This window comes from Hemitrygon akajei, chromosome 1, assembly GCF_048418815.1.
Source record: "Hemitrygon akajei chromosome 1, sHemAka1.3, whole genome shotgun sequence".
Taxonomy (NCBI): Eukaryota; Metazoa; Chordata; class Chondrichthyes; order Myliobatiformes; family Dasyatidae; genus Hemitrygon; species Hemitrygon akajei.
The window spans coordinates 31,533,736-31,549,512 of NC_133124.1; the positions used below are offsets into that span (position 1 = coordinate 31,533,736).

The 15,777-nt window shown below is 40.2% G+C and overlaps 1 protein-coding gene across 7 annotated transcripts in view; it reads left to right on the forward strand.

Annotated features, from left to right (window-relative positions):
- The first annotated feature begins 4,084 nt into the window (after nucleotides 1-4,084).
- The window catches only part of stau2 (staufen double-stranded RNA binding protein 2), a 313,804-nt gene continuing 302,111 nt past the window's right edge, over nucleotides 4,085-15,777 (forward strand). For 6 of the 7 annotated variants that reach the window (XR_012098305.1, XM_073040402.1, XM_073040452.1 and 3 more), the window contains exon 1: nucleotides 4,085-4,296. The gene's annotated coding sequence lies outside the window, so the exon portion shown is untranslated. Of the gene's footprint in view, nucleotides 4,297-13,857; nucleotides 13,882-15,777 lie in introns of those variants that run through there. The other variant, XM_073040421.1, reaches the window with a different exon arrangement.

The window sequence follows — 15,777 nt, forward strand, 5'->3', positions numbered from 1 at the left end:
GAAAAAGGTTGAACAAGTTAGGTCTTTATTCTTTGGAGCGTAGAAGGTTGAGGGGGGACTTGATAGAGGTTTTTAAAATTATGAGGGGGATAGATTGAGTTGACGTGGATAGGCTTTTTCCATTGAGAGTAGGGGAGATTCAAACAAGAGGACATGAGTTGAGAGTTAAGGGGCAAAAGTTTAGGAGTAACACAAGGGGGAACTTCTTTACTCAGAGAGTGGTAGCTGTGTGGAATGAGCTTCCGGTAGAAGTGGTAGAGGCAGGTTCGATTTTGTCATTAAAAAAAAAATTGGATAGGTATATGGACAGGAAAGGAATGGAGGGTTATGGGTTGAATGCAGGTAGGTGGGACTAGGTGAGAGTAAGCGTTCGGCACGGACTAGAAGGGCTGAGATGGCCTGTTTCCGTGCTGTAATTGTTATATGGTTAAGTTGAATATTTGCTATTGGATTGGAAAAATAATTTTTAATCTTATCTGTATAGATTTTCCTTTCATTTGTTAAATATCAGAGGTCATATGCCAGAAATAAATTTCCTAATGTACTTCAGTTGTAAAAGTCCAATTAATTTTCTAAAATAATTGTCCATTTGTGGGTTAGATAAAATCTTATATTTCTTGAAAGTTTTGTAATCATGGTACTCTTCAACTTTCCCTGTTCCTAAATTACAAAAGTTAAAACAAAACCTCCTCTCCCAGAGATGCTGCCTTATCTGCCTAATTTTCAGCAACTAGTTTTTTTATTTGTTTATTCAATATTTTTCTCAGTTTTGTTTTTTTCTACATTAAGCACTGCTGTTTCCTACCTAGTTATTGACCTTCTCCTACGACCATTGCCTTGATATTGCCTAGGTACCAATTTCAGATATTTTATTAATGCCTCTGTTTGGATCATTATTACATTTCCAGCTTTCTCAGAAAACAACTCAACTTTTTCTCATACAAACACAACTGATTAGGGGCATCAACATTTATGATTATCTTGTTTTGATTTGGACCTGTTTAGATGTAAACAATTTCAGACAATTAATTCACTATTGACCATTTCAATAAGGTAGATTGGAATAGAGTAATTCCTTTCCTCCACATAAAACGTCAATTAGAACACTGCAAATACATTTCTAACAGCTATACAGTATTTCTCTCAAAAGTACAGCTCTAAATAGGCACAAAGTTCTCACTGAAATTCAAACATCATTTAATGTTTATTACTACTTAAAACAGTTACAATTAGAGCAGTTACTGAAATAAAAGTTCTGAAAAACTAAGCCTTCAATCTTGTTTGAAATATTGGTATACTGAGGAAAAAACCCATCGAAAGTCAAGTAATGTAATATGAAGGCCTATATTTGTACTTATGAATTAATGTATATACCAGAATCCCGTATATCGGGTTGACAAGAAGATAAAAGATAATGCTAAATTGAAAGTTGGGTTATAGAAAGTGGCAAGGGCTAAGGTATACCTGAGGGTTGGGTAGTTTAGTATCAGAATCAGAATCAGGTTTATTATCACCGGCATGTGACGTGAAATTTGTTAACTTAGCAGCAGCAGTTCAACGCAATACATAATCTAGCAGAGAGATAAAATAATAATAAATAAAATAAAACAATAATAAATAAAGAAGTAAATCAATTATGTATATTGAATAGATTTTTTTAATGTGCAAAAGCAGAAATATTGTATATTTAAAAAATGAGGTAGTGTCCAAGGGTTCAATGTCCATTTAGGAATCAGACGGCAGAGGGGAAGAAGCTGTACCTGAATTGCTGAGTGTGTGCCTTCAGGCTTCTGTATCTCCTACCTGATGGTAACAGTGAGAAAAGGGCATGCCCTGGGTGCTGGAGGTCCTTAAAAGTGGATGCTGCCTTTCTGAGACATCACTCCCTAAAGGTTTCGTAGCTACTTTGTAGGCTAGTGCCCAAGATGGAACTGACTAGATTTACAACCTTCTGCAGCTTCTTTTGGTCCTGTGCAATAGCCCCTCCATACCAGACAGTGATGCAGCCTGTTAAAATGCTCTCCATGGTACAACTATAGAAGTTTTTGAGTGTATTTGTTGACATGCCAAATCTCTTCAAACTCCTAATAAAATATAGCCACTGTCTTGCCTTCTTTATGACTGTCAATATGTTTGGACCAGGTTGGATCCTCAGATATCTTGACACTGAGGAACTTGAAGCTGCTCGCTCTCTCCACTTGTGATCCCTCTATGACGGTTGGTATGTGTTTCTTCGTCTTACCCTTCCTTAAGTCCACAATCAGCTCTTTCGTCTTACTGACATTGAGTGCCAGGTTGTTGCTGTGGCACCATTCCACTAGTTGGCATATTTCACTCCTGTACGCCCTCTTGTCACCACTGAGATTCTACCAACGATGGTTGTATTGTCAGCAAATTTGTAGATAGTATTTGAGCTATGCCTAGCCACACAGTCATGTGTATATAGAGAGTAGAGCAGTGGGCTAAGCACACACCCCTGAGGTGCACCAGTGTTGATCGTCAGCAAGGATGATGTTTTATCACCAATTCGCACAGACCAGTCTTCTGGTTAGGAAGTCGAGGATCTAATTATAGAGGGAGGTACAGAGGCCCAGGTTCTACAACCCCTCTAGCACTGAAGGCCAAAATGTATAAGTCTGAACTGCTGCCTACATTTGTACAGTTGTCTGCCACTTGGGTGACTTCACACACGATATATTCTTTCAGATACTGTGCCTTTTAGCACACATAGTCTAAAAGCTTTTTGGAGACACAGATCCCATGTACCAACAATTAAAGCTGTAAAGCTAATTTCCCTGAGTATATAAATCTTCCAAGTTACTAATAGACCAATTATTGATGTGCTCAATGATTGTCTTCGTCTTGTCTGCAAGCGTCTTTAGCAATATACAGGTGCTGTGACCCAACATGTTAATTTCTATAGAGGATTTTTACAAAGCTGTTTTTTTTCAACTTCAAGCTGATTACTGCTTTCTATTTACATTAGGATCTGAAGACCAGCTCCTGTTTACTACTAAAAGCTAAACAATGAATATTAGTTGGAAGTTTAATTTACAACTATTTGATCTTTACAAGTGGCAGCTGCTGTATTTAGAAAACTAAACTTGGCAAAATAATTTAAAAAAAGTGACTGCCAGCCAGGCAACAATTTTCCATTACATAAGTACTCCAATTAAATTTTTTTCCTGCAAATGTCAATCTGCTGGAGGAACTCAGCAGGATAAGCAACATCTGTGAAGTCTAAAAGGATGGTCAGTAAGTTAAGATTGCACCAAGACTTGCCAGGAATGATGTTGGTTTACTTGCTGAGTTCTTCCGGCAGTTTTTAAGCTCTAGATTTTAGATTCTGCATTCCTTTATGTTACTAAGATCCCCCGTTTTTTTGTGAACAGCTTATGTCTAGGAATTCTGGAACTGCAAACATGCAGCACGACAACCAATATTCAAAATCGTCCCAGAATCTTTGCTTTTTCCAGTGGTCGCGGCTGCTTTGCAACATTATTAAGAATGAGTAATAACTTTCATTGACCGAAGACCCGCTTTGGTGAGGGGGGGGGGATCGCAGGAACATGCATAGGGTTCTGGAGCAGGGAATAGTGGAATCTAAAGTAAAACTGCTGATAATGAAAACGTTGTAAGTGTCAGAGCAGGAGGCAGGAATGGGGAGGGAAATGAAGTGATTGATTGGCATTGTTAAGTAGCAATCTACCACCAGATCGGCCGATCGGGCATGCAGTTCGCATGGATGCTCCTCTCCAGGCGCTGCACAACGGAACCATCAATCACCCAGTGCACACGCCCCGCCCACAAGCTGCGTTACTGCTGCTCTAAGTACGCGATTTCTATTGGCCAGTTTCGGTTTGAGCAAAGTCCAGGAGCAGCCTGAGCTTTCTATTGGTCAGTCTCGGACGAATCTGTCAACTGGCCAATCTTCCATTGGACAGGCTCAGGCCGAGATTTCGATTGGCTGAAGTGTTACCCCGGTGTCATTGGTCGGAAAGGGGGCGTGGAGAGCGGCTGGGATCGACCATTTCGCGGCGGCGGGAGGGCTCGGGGGCTGCGGTCGCGGAGTGGAGGGGGTGGGGAGGGGAGCGTCCCGGGGACAGGATGCGGGGAGCGGGATCTCAGGCTGGGGCTGACAGGGTGGCGGTGACCTCGAGCTGTCAATGTAGCGGAGGCGAGCGGTGCCCGTGAAGCGGACGAGGGGGGGTGGTTGCAGTGGTTGGCTCCCTCCTCCCCCCGCGGGGTTATTTCTCTTTAGTGTTTGCCGATGTTGGAGCCGCTTCCAGGCCTCAGGTAGGGGCGAGGGGCCGGCAGCGGGCAGGGGGAGAGGGGCTGGGGGCAGAGGGGAGCGTAAGGGAGAGGGCCTGGGGTGGAGGGGAGAGGGGCCGGGGGTGCAGGGGAGAGACAGGCCGGGTGAGGGGGGGGGGGGTAGAAGATGGGTGAGGGGGCGAGCAGAGGAGGGGAGAGAGGCTGGTGGAGGAATAGAGGAGGGCAGATGGGAGAGGAGGTGTTGACTGACATATCTTATGGATGCTGTATCTATGATGCTGTCATGCTGAGATTTTTTATTTTGCTTTATTGATATTGTAATTATGTCATTACATGCACTGTCCACTTTTCTTTTTCTGCAATGTCTGATGGAGTCCATCCCAAGTTATTGAAATTGGTGGTGGTTTGACAAATGTCATTGTGTCGTCTTTAGCCACAGGCAGGTTTCCAGAGGACTGTTCCTTTGCGATGTATGAAATTATAAATTGGTGAACCTACACTAGCAATGTGGAAACTATTGGAGACACTTCTTGGAAATAACATTCACTCACATTTGGAAAAGTATGGCCTTGATAGTGAGAGTTGGGGGGTGGGGGTGTTGTACCTGTGTTGCAAACTTGATTATGTCTTTTGAGGAAATGATGAAGATGATTGAGAGTAGGGATGTTGTCTGACTCAGAAGATTAAGTCCAAGATGTATGCACTTTGTAGGTAGGGTTCAAACTTGGCCTGCCCGTAGAATATGGAGTGCTCTAGTGGAGGGGTGTCATTTTGACTGAAGATCTGTGACCAGTGGTGTTTCGCAGGGAACTTCTGTCATTTGTGATTCTGAATGCAAGTGCTGTTGGGCTGATTAGTAAATTTGTAGATGACACAGAAGTTTATGTAATTGTGGATGGTGAAAAAGGTTATAGAGAGCCAGGATGTCGACACATTGGAAATATGTGTTCACGTGCTTACTGCCTGTTATGCCGCTGTCATTTAGGGCAGTAGTGAAGGTCCTCTGTCTCTGCCTGTCCTTGGCCACTCAAATGCAGAAGGATTCTTCATTTACTGTTTCTGTAACAGTTTTGTTTTCCCAGATGAACTCCTGAACCTCTGACCTCTACCCTTTAACCTGTTTGGCTTGGGTGACCCTACCAAGAGCCTAAGAATAAAGCCCTGACTGCAGCCAAAATAGATTTCTGGGTTGTTGGGGCACGCAGGCCTCCAAACCATGACAAAGTTGTGGTCCTCTTAGAGGTTAATCTAGGCAGGTGTGAGCTAATTGCCCTTTGGGAAGTCAAATGTAAAAGGCAAGTATGCTGTAAATGGCAGCACCCTTGGGTGTATTGTTAAGGATCTTGTGGTGCAAGTGCAGAAACCGTGTTTGAGCATTGTATGCAGTTCTGGTCACTGTGTTACAGGGAAACTGTGGTGGTTTTGAAAAGGATACAGGAGAGTTTCACGAGGATGTTGTCAGGATGTTATCACGAGGATAAGGAGAAGTTGCATAAAATTGCTTTCTTTTGAAACTTCTCAGGTTGAAATATGCCTTGATAGAAATTCATAAAATTTTGAGAGACATCGGATGGATACATGCTCTTTTTTTCCAGGGAGGAAAGATCAAATATCAGAGGCCATAACTTTAAAGTGAGAGGAAGAAACTTTAAAACTTCTGAGGCAAGTTTTTTTTTAACAGAGAGGGTATGCATTTCCAGGGAAGTTGGTGTGAGCAAATACAACAGTATTGTTTAAGAGGTGTTTAGACAGGCCCATGAAGAGGCAAGTCTTGGTAGGACCAGGTGCATGCAGATGAAGTTGCTTTAATTTGGCATTGTGGTCGGCCAGAATCCTGTGCTGTTCTCTGCAATGCCCAATGAAAGCTGTGTTTATGTTGATGCAAAACACTTCTGTGTTGTTAATATGCCAATAATCTTTAATGGAAGCTCATTGCATTATTTCCAAGTGCACTGATTCTGGTGAAAAAGTTAAACCTTTAAGTTAAAATATTGCTAATAAGAATAGCTGATGTTTGCATATCTAACACATATGAGGCTGCACAAGCTGGAATCTGAAGCAACGGTCTACTGGAATAGCTCAGTGGGTCAAGCAGCATTTGTGGTGGGGGGGGGGGAGAGAAGAAATTTGTCGATATTTCAGGTTGAAACCACGATGTTAATAACAATTTCTTTCAGCCCACTGAAACTACTTGACCTGCTGAGTTTGTCGAGTAGATTGTGTAGTAGACATTTAACTTTAGTGTGTGTTTTCACGTGTTTTTTTTTATTAATAGCAGCACAGCAAGGCAGGCTGAACCAGTTCTAAGTATTCCCAAATTAATTTGAGTAGGGTGTTCCCAAATTTAGACCCGGAGATTATGATAATGATGAACTTCATATATCACTAAAGCAGGATGCTGTGTGATTTACACTGAAACCAGCAAATAGAGGCATTCCTAGGCATCTGCTGCTTTTGTACTTCTTGATGATGAAGTTGAGTTTGAATTCAAAAAGCCTATTGTGGTAGAGTTTTATACTTGTTTGAAATTCGCAAGTTGTGGGCTCAAGTTCCACTTCAGGGATTTGAGCACAAAGGTTTCATAATGGCCAGTGCAGTACTCAAGGAATTCTACATTGTCAGCAGTGCAGTCTTACAGGTGAGGTATTAACATGAAGTCTATGCTTTCTCAGGTGAAATACTGCCTTGGAATTTTCTTTTTATCCTAGCAAATATTTATTTCTTCAAGTGGAGTTTGTTGCATACAAATTTACAGCTGCATACTTTGCATTATAACAGTGACAGCATGTCAGAAATACTTAATTGGCTATGAAGACTTGCAAGATATTACATTTGTGAACAGCATGAGCGGAAATGAATATACTTTATTTTTTTTGCCAACAGTTGGTTAGGGAAGAGAGGATTTAACATATGCAGGGTATGGTTAAATTAAGTTTTTAAAACTGGGCCAATCAGGAAACAATGTGGAAAATTTCTTTCCACGCTGACAGTGATTAAATCTAGTTCACTGCATGCGACAGGATCCTTGTGCAATGCTGGGCAGAAGCAAATTCAGCACTTGGTGTCCGCCTTAAGTCAGCAACTCGGTCTGTTTCATTGGTCGTGAGCACCATTTCTGAAACCTGTACTGGTAGGATGGCCCCACCTGAATCTGGATGAGATGGCGTGTCAGAGAAAGAGCAAAGGTTTGATATTAGGAAGGGCGAGACTCCACAAAATAACATATATGGTTATATGTTATATGGTTTTAAAAAAACATGTCATTTTAAACAAAATGGAAAATGAAAGTCTAGCATATTGGCAAGAGATTGCCTGAAGTTGGAGGACAGGAATCTAAAAGGGCAGTTAATGATAAAGTGATTGGAAATCCCAGTTCAACTCTACAGAAGTGCACTCAGTGGCAGTCATGGCAGTGACTATACTTCATTAGGAGTTTGAAGAAATTTGGAATGTCAGTAAAAACACTCAAAAAAAATTCTATAGATGTACCATGAAGAGCATTCTGACAGGCTGTATCACTGTCTGGTATGGGGGGGGGGGGGGCTACTGCACAGGACCGAAAGAAGCTGCAGAGGGTCATAAATTTAGTCGGCTATATCTTGGGTACTAGCCTACAAAGTACCCAGGACATATTCAAGGAGCGGTGTCTCAGAAAGGCAGTGTCTATGATTAAGGACCTCCAGCACCCAGGGCATGCCCTTTTCTCACTGTTACCATCAGGAAGGAGGTACAGAAGCCTGAAGGAACACACTCAGCGATTCAGGAACAGTTTCTTCTTCTCTGCCATCTGATTCCTAAATGGACATTGAAACCGTGAACACTACCTCACTTTTTTAATATGTATTCTGTTTTTTGCTCGACTTTTAATCTATTCAATATACATATATTGTAATTGATTTACTTATTTATTATTTTATTGCTTCTATATTATGTATTGCTGCAACAAATTTCACAACACATGCCAGTGATAATAAACCTGATTCTGATTTTGATTCATGAAATGGGGGCTGAAGGCAGTCATGCATTGTGACGAAGGGGATCATAATAGGAATTACAGAGACATGATTGCTGAAAAATCAGGATTGGGAATAAATCACTACAGCATGTAGCATGTTTGTAAGGAGGAGGTGGAGAAGCAATGCTTTTTCAATTTGCACAATTGTATTTAACCAAAAGGAGATGGCTCTAGGACAGGTAAGTAGAAACCCTGTGAATGGGAAATATGTCATGAAGTATCAAACCACATTAATAGGCATAATTTGCACATTTTAGAAGTCTGTTCAGTATACGTTTACTCTAATTGATTTACTTGTTTATTATTAATATTTATTTTTTTCTCTCTGCTAGATTATGTATTGCATTGAACTGCTGCTGCTAAGTTAACAAATTTCACGTCACGTGCCGGTGATAATAAACCTGATTCTGATTCTGATACATCACCTAGTAATGCAAATGAAGAAAGATGTATACAGAAAGATTGGGGGTGTCTAGTGTGGTGATGTGGAAAGAGATGTCTGAAATCTCCAGAGAGCTTTATTGAACTGAACAGAAGAGGCTAGTTTGGGTATTGGGGAATAGAGTTTCAACAGTGTTTAAAGAGTTCAAAGTAAAATTTATTATCAAAGATCATATATGTCACCATATTCATGTCACCCTGAGATTCATTTTCTTGTGGGCATACTCAACAAATTTATGGAATATTAACGATACAGAATCAATGAAAGACTGCCCAACTAGGGGGCTCAATCAGAGTGCAGAAGACAACCAATGGTGCAAATGCAGATACAAATAAATAGCAATAAGTAATGAAAACATGAGATGACCATTCCTTGTAAGTGAGTCCATTGGTTGTGGGAACGTTTCAATGATGGGGCAAGTCAAGTTATCCCCTTTGGTTCAAGATTCTGTTAATTGAGGGGTAGAAACTGTTCTTGAACCCGGTGGTGTGAGATTTGAGGGTCATGTACCTTCTTCCTGATGGCAGCGGTGAGAAGAGAGCATGTCCTGAAGGGGGTCCTTGATGATGGATGCTGCTTTCCTATGATAGCATTTTATGTAGGTGTGCTCAATGGTGGGGAGGGCTTTACCTAGCTATGGACGAGGTCAAACTCATACTCTTTGTAGGTTTTCTGTTCAAAGGCATTGGCTTTCAGTATACTTTCCATTACATATGTATTGAAGTTTAGTCAAAGTTTTAGATGTCATGCGGAATCTCTGCAAACTCTAAGGAAGTAGAGCTACGGTTATTTTTTCTTCGTAATTACACTTGTGTGCTGGGCCCAGGACATGTCTCCTGACATAGTAACACCTAAAATACCATTCTGCAAGAGGTATAGAAATAAGGAAGCATCTGGGTAATCATGACTATAATAAAATAAGCCTTTAATTGATGGAGGGAACAGTTACGATTAACAGGCTAATACATTGACAAAAAACTTTCCAAAGGTTTTAGAATGGAATTTGGGAAGAAAAATGCAGGTGCAGGAACAGAGTAACAACAACAAACATTTAAACTGTTACTCAGAAAAATGCAATAAAATATACACTTGGTGGCCACTTAATTAGCCACACATGCTTGTTAAAGCAAATATCTAAATAGCCAATCATGGTAGCAAGTCTATGCATAAAAGCTTGCAGACATGTTCAAGAGGTTCAGTTGATGTTCAGACCAAATGTCAGAAAAATTAATCTCCAGTGATTTTGACCATGGAATGGTTGTTGGTGCTAGATGGAGTGGTTTGAGTATATCAGAAATCCTGGGATTCTCACACACAACAAATCTAAAGTTTACACAGAATGGCGTATAAACAAAAAAAAATCATCCAGTGATTGGCAGTTCTGTGGGCAAATACGGCTTGTTAATGAGGGAGGTCAGAGGAGAATGGCCAGACTGGTTCAAGCTGCCAGGACGGTGAAAGTAATTCAAATAATCGTGGTACAACAGTGGTGTGCCGAAGAGTGTTTCTGAACATATAACACGTTGCCTCTTAAAGTGCATGGACTACAGCCTCAGGAGACCACCCCAGTTCCTAATAAAGTAGCCACTGAGTGAATACTCTGCTGAAAGAAACAATCATGAGAGACCATGGATGAATGAGGATATAAGGAAACAGCTGAAGCAAGGAGGAATGTGTATATTACTTAAATAGATAAGGTGTGTGTGAGAGAACAGAAAGGATTTTTTTTTTTTGAAGTAAATGCCAACAAGAACCAGAAAAAGAAACAGTGAAGTATTTCTGGATCTTTGACAAGAATTATTGGGATGGGGGTGTTACATTTAAGGGATTGACAGGACAGTACCACAGCTCAGAATGGTCGATCGAATAACGAAGCATCTGATCCAAAAGAGTGATAACTTGGCTCCATAGCAGGAAATGGTTGTTTCTATGTTTAGAAAGCTGTTAACAATGGGATTCCATAAGGCTGAATACTTGGTTCCTTTTCATCAGTTTCATGATTTGAAAGGGGTGTGTCTAATAAGATGGTACAAAGCTGAGGCCTTTTATTTAAGGAGATGATATTATGAGACAACATAAATGGAAAAAAAATTGAGAAAAGGGGAACCAGAGTGTACATCCTTCAAAGCAGCAGAATAGGCACTTTAAAGTAAGTAGACATTTTATTGTTTGAGACATAGAACATAAAGGCAGGAAAGTTGTAGTTCAGTAAGCTTCAGATACGACAGCATGAGTAAAGTGTACAGTTCTGACTATATTACAAGAATGATTTGAGGGTATTGCCAGAACTGGGAATTTTAGTCATGAAGTAAGTTTGGATAAGTTGACATTATATTCTCTGGAACAGATGAGCCAAGGTTGACGATTGTTTTGAAGTCTGGAGTGCTTGGCGAGAATGAATTGAAAGTACCTGTTTCCCAGTTATGAGTTTGAACATGAGGTTTAAAGAAAATGGCAGAAGGATAAGACAAGGGATGGGGAGAATTCTTTTCAGTTGCGTTGGAAGTTTGAGGCTTGCAGGTTGGAAGGATGGTAGAGGCAGAAACTTGCATCTTTTTAAAAAGTGCCTGGATGAATGGTTGGAGAGTTGTCACTTGTACATCAGCAGATCTGACTCCAGAAGAGTCATCTTTTGATTCACAAGGAGCACTGTATGGACTCCTATGTCTTCTAAAATTTCAATGACATAGCAATGGAAGAAATATTAAACCTTTAATTTGCTTCAGTATTTACTAGGGAGCTGGAATAGGTAGAGATGACATTAAATGACGAGGTTAATGATAAAATGAATGCAGTTAAAATAGAAACTGGATATAGTAAGGTAATTGAACTTGACATCACTTCAGAATCAGAATAGCGGTCTAATATTACTGGCATATGCTGTGAAATTTTCTGTTGCTTTGCAGCAGCAGTACGTTGCAATACATAATAAAAAACTATAAATTACAATAAGAATATATTTTAAAAAATAAATTAAGTAGTGTAAGAAGAGGAAAAGAAGTACTGAGGTAGTGTTCATGGGTTCATTGTTCATTCAGTAATCTTGACAGCGGAAGGAAGTACAGGTGTCCCCTGCTTTAAGAATGTTCACTTTACGCCACTTCGATTTTACAAAAGACTTATATTAGTAACCTGTTTTCGTGTTACAAAGAGGACTTTAGCTTTTACGACAATTTTTCCCATATAAATTAATGGTTCTTTGCTTTACACCTTTTCTGCTTAAGAAAGGTTTCATAGGAACACTCTACCTTTGCAAAGAGGGGGACACCTGTAGCTGCTTTTGATATGCTGAGTGTCTGTCTTTAGGCTGCTGCACCTCCTTGATGGTAGCAATGAGAACAGGGCATGCCTGGGGTGATCACATCTAGGGAAGCAAAAGCATTGTTATCAATGCACATTATTAATAATTAGAGAAAGATGCAGTGCCAGAAAACTGGTGGTTATCAATGGGAACTGAAGGTGTGCAGGGAATTAGACCATTTGGTATAATATTGTTATGAAGAAATTTGACGGTCCCTGTCAAATGAGGGAACAAAATGTTTGTGATGGTTTTGGGTGCCACGGTAGCGAAGCTGTTAGCAGGTTAATCAGTCATGGTAAATTGTCCTGTGATGAGGTTGGTGTTAAGTGGGTGAGTTGCTGGGTTGTGAGGCTCGGTGGGCTGGAAGTGCCTGTTCCGTGCTGTATCTCTGAATAAATTTAGAAATGGGAAGTGTAATAGTGAAGAGTGAGAACAGGTTTCTGAGTGGACAATGATACCATGAACACAACCTGAGTACTTTTCCCTCTCTTTTTGCACTGCTTAGTTAATTTAGTTTTTTTATGTATGCTTGTAATTTATTGCTTTTATTATTATGTATTGCAATTTACTGCTGTCGCAGAGCAACAAATTTCAGGCATGTACCAGTGATATTAAACCTGATTCTGAGCAGCGATCTTCCTTGATGATAAATGCAGTAACTATAATTTACCTAGATTTTTAAATAAGTCTACAGTAAATTACTCAATAATAAACAAATAAAGTCAGAGAGGCAGAGTAAGTTGCCTGGAATAGTCAGCTAGCTTCAGGGTGGAGAGTGGGAGTTAATGGCAGTCTAAGAACGTGTGGAGTGGAGGTCTTTAGCATCAGTGGAGTTCATGATGCATGTTGACATTTAGACTTGGGTATCAATACTACAGTTTTTCTGTTTGCAGATCCCTTTGGGATGAAGGGCTGATCAACACTGAGGAGAATTGGAAATAAAAAAAAAGAACATTAATTCATCCTGGTTATCCAGCTGGACTCCTCCAGCATTTTGTGTGATTGCTTAATGGAATTGCAAAATTGGCAATTGAATTTGAACTCGGATGTGAAGTAACACGTTTTGGTAAAAAGAAAAGGGAGATTACTTGTTCCTTGGAGAGTGAGAGACCAGGTGGGGTTAGTGGACAAGGGATCTTGAAGTACAGACGTAGCAATCACTGAAAATAGTTGCAGCTTCAAAAACAGGAACCATGCAGCAACATTAACTTCCAAAGGGATCTAACTGAAATGTTGCGATGCAGTCTTTATGAACTTGATTAGAGACTGCTGTTTATTCTTGGTGATTTTTTAAAGTTTCTTTCTTGATTTTTGCTGTTTCAGTGCCAAGGTCTGACACCTAATTTTCTCAACCTGGGAGATATAATATGGCTTACATATAATATCTCTTGCATACCTGTGCACCCTGTGTTAGTCTCATTGAATAGAATGTCTCGTATTAAAAAGATACAGTGTGTGTAGTAGTGCATGGGTTATACCTTTAACTGAGCTGATACTACAGCAAATATGTTCGTATTCTTCCTTTGGGTGTTTCAGAATGTGAATATAACTGAATATCCGGCTATACAATTGTAACTATGTGGATTTTTAAAATTCTTGAACGTGACACAATCTTTTTGAAGCAAGGAAACTTGTTCACGTTGTTTGGCTAACCTGTAAGCCATTTCATTTCACAGCAAGAAGATCAATTGTACTCTGCTCTCTGAAGTGCCAAGCAAGTCACTCAGCTGCTTCAAAAGGATGAGAACATGGGTGACATGACTATTAAATTTGCAGATGACATTAAAATTGGTAATCTCATGGTGAAGAAGTTTGTTTGAGATTACAACCAGATCTGAATCAATTTGGAAAGTGAGTAAGAGAATAACAGATAGAATTTAACTTGGACACATTCAATGTCATGCATTTTGGGAAGTTAAACCAGGATAGCATAGTTACAGTGAGTGCCAGAGCTGTGGAGAGTGTTATAGAACCAAGAGATCTAGGAGTACAAGTGTATTGTGGAGACACAGATGGTCATTGTGGTGACCCCTTCTTTGCTTGAGGCATTTGATACAAGAAATGGGACACCATATTACAGTTGTACATAATGTTAGTTAGGAATGTGGTGTGTAGTTCTGGCGGTTGCCATATTAATGGATGTGATAAAGCAAGAGAGGGTATGGAAAAGGTTTGCAATGATGGCAGACTTTGAAGGCCTTGAGTTAAAATGGGAAACTATAAAGAGTCATACAGCACACCACTAGATCCTTTGACCCAACTGGTTCATGCTGATTATCTAAGCTAGTTCCATTTGTCTGCATTTTGCCATATCTCGTCTAAACGTTTCTCATCCATGTACATGTCCAGGTGGCTTTTAAATATTGTTAATGTATCTCCCACAACTGTTTCCTCTGGCTGCTTGTTCAATAGGCTAGGACGGTTTTCCTGGATTGGAGGAGGCTGAGGAGTGTCCTTTCAAGTTTAAGTTTAATTATCATTCAACCACGCACGAATACCCATGAATACAACCAAATGAAACAGCGTTCCTCTGAGGCCAAGGTGCAAAACACAATACCAACAGTCATGCACAGCACAAGGTACATATAGAAGATATAAGATAGCAGTAAAGATACATTCACACGAAAAAATATGGTGCGTGGGTGTTAATCGGCACGAACAAGCAGTTCACAGCAGTCTGCAGATGGACGAATGAACACAATCCAGCTTGTCTTCCACCGAGTAAACACTAGAGGGCAGCACCAACTACTAATGGAGACATCCTTTCCCCATCCACTCTTCCTAGTATGTTTAAGAAGATAAGAAATAGGAGCAGGAGTAGGCCATCTGGTTCATCGAGCCTGCTCCGCCATTCAATAAGTGAGATACTGTTCCTTCCCCTCTCCCCCACACCCAATCCTTCTCTACTGCATAGAGTACAGATCCAGAGCTGCCAAATAGTTCTCATATGCTGAGCCTTTTGATTGATATTCTTGTGAACCTCTTCTTGACTTTTAGGCGCAGCACATCTTTCTTTAAGTATCGTACCCAAAAGTTGCTTAGAATATTCCAAATGCAGTCTGATCAATGCTTTATAAAGTCTCAGCTTTGCATCCTTGTTTTTATTTTTGAATGCTTTCAGAATAAATGCTAACACTGCATTTGGCTTCCTTATTAGCAATTCAGTTTTGAGGGAATTCTGAACAAGAACTTCCAAGTTCCTTTGCACTTTCAATTTCTGAATTCTGTCTCCATTTCAAAAATGGGCCATTTCCATGTCGCAAAGTGCATAATCTTACTCTTCACCCTGTTGTATACCACCTGCCACTTTGCCCACTCTCCTAAACTGTGTAAGTCCTTAAGCAGGCTCCCTGTCTTTGCAACACTACCCAACCCCTACAGTCTCCTGTTAATTTTCACATGATTTGACACTTTTCAGATAGCGGGCTCTCTGCAAAAATGCCATTGTCTTAAGTTTTCTGCAGTCTGAAGACTTTGATAATATAAACTATCTGAATGACTGCAGCTTGCTGAGCGTTAGAATGTGATTGGTATCATTGTTCAATTTCTCTTCCTCTCCCTTTTACAAGTTGTGAATTGCTGCCATCTGCCAAGTTTCTGATTCATAACGTACAGTGCATAGTTCATCGTTTTTGCTGGTGACATTCTAATTTGCCAGAAGCTCAGCTTTGTGTTTGTCAATGACTGACTTGAGTCATTAATTTAAGGGTTATTTTATCTGGTAACCAGAACAGAGCATTAAATCTT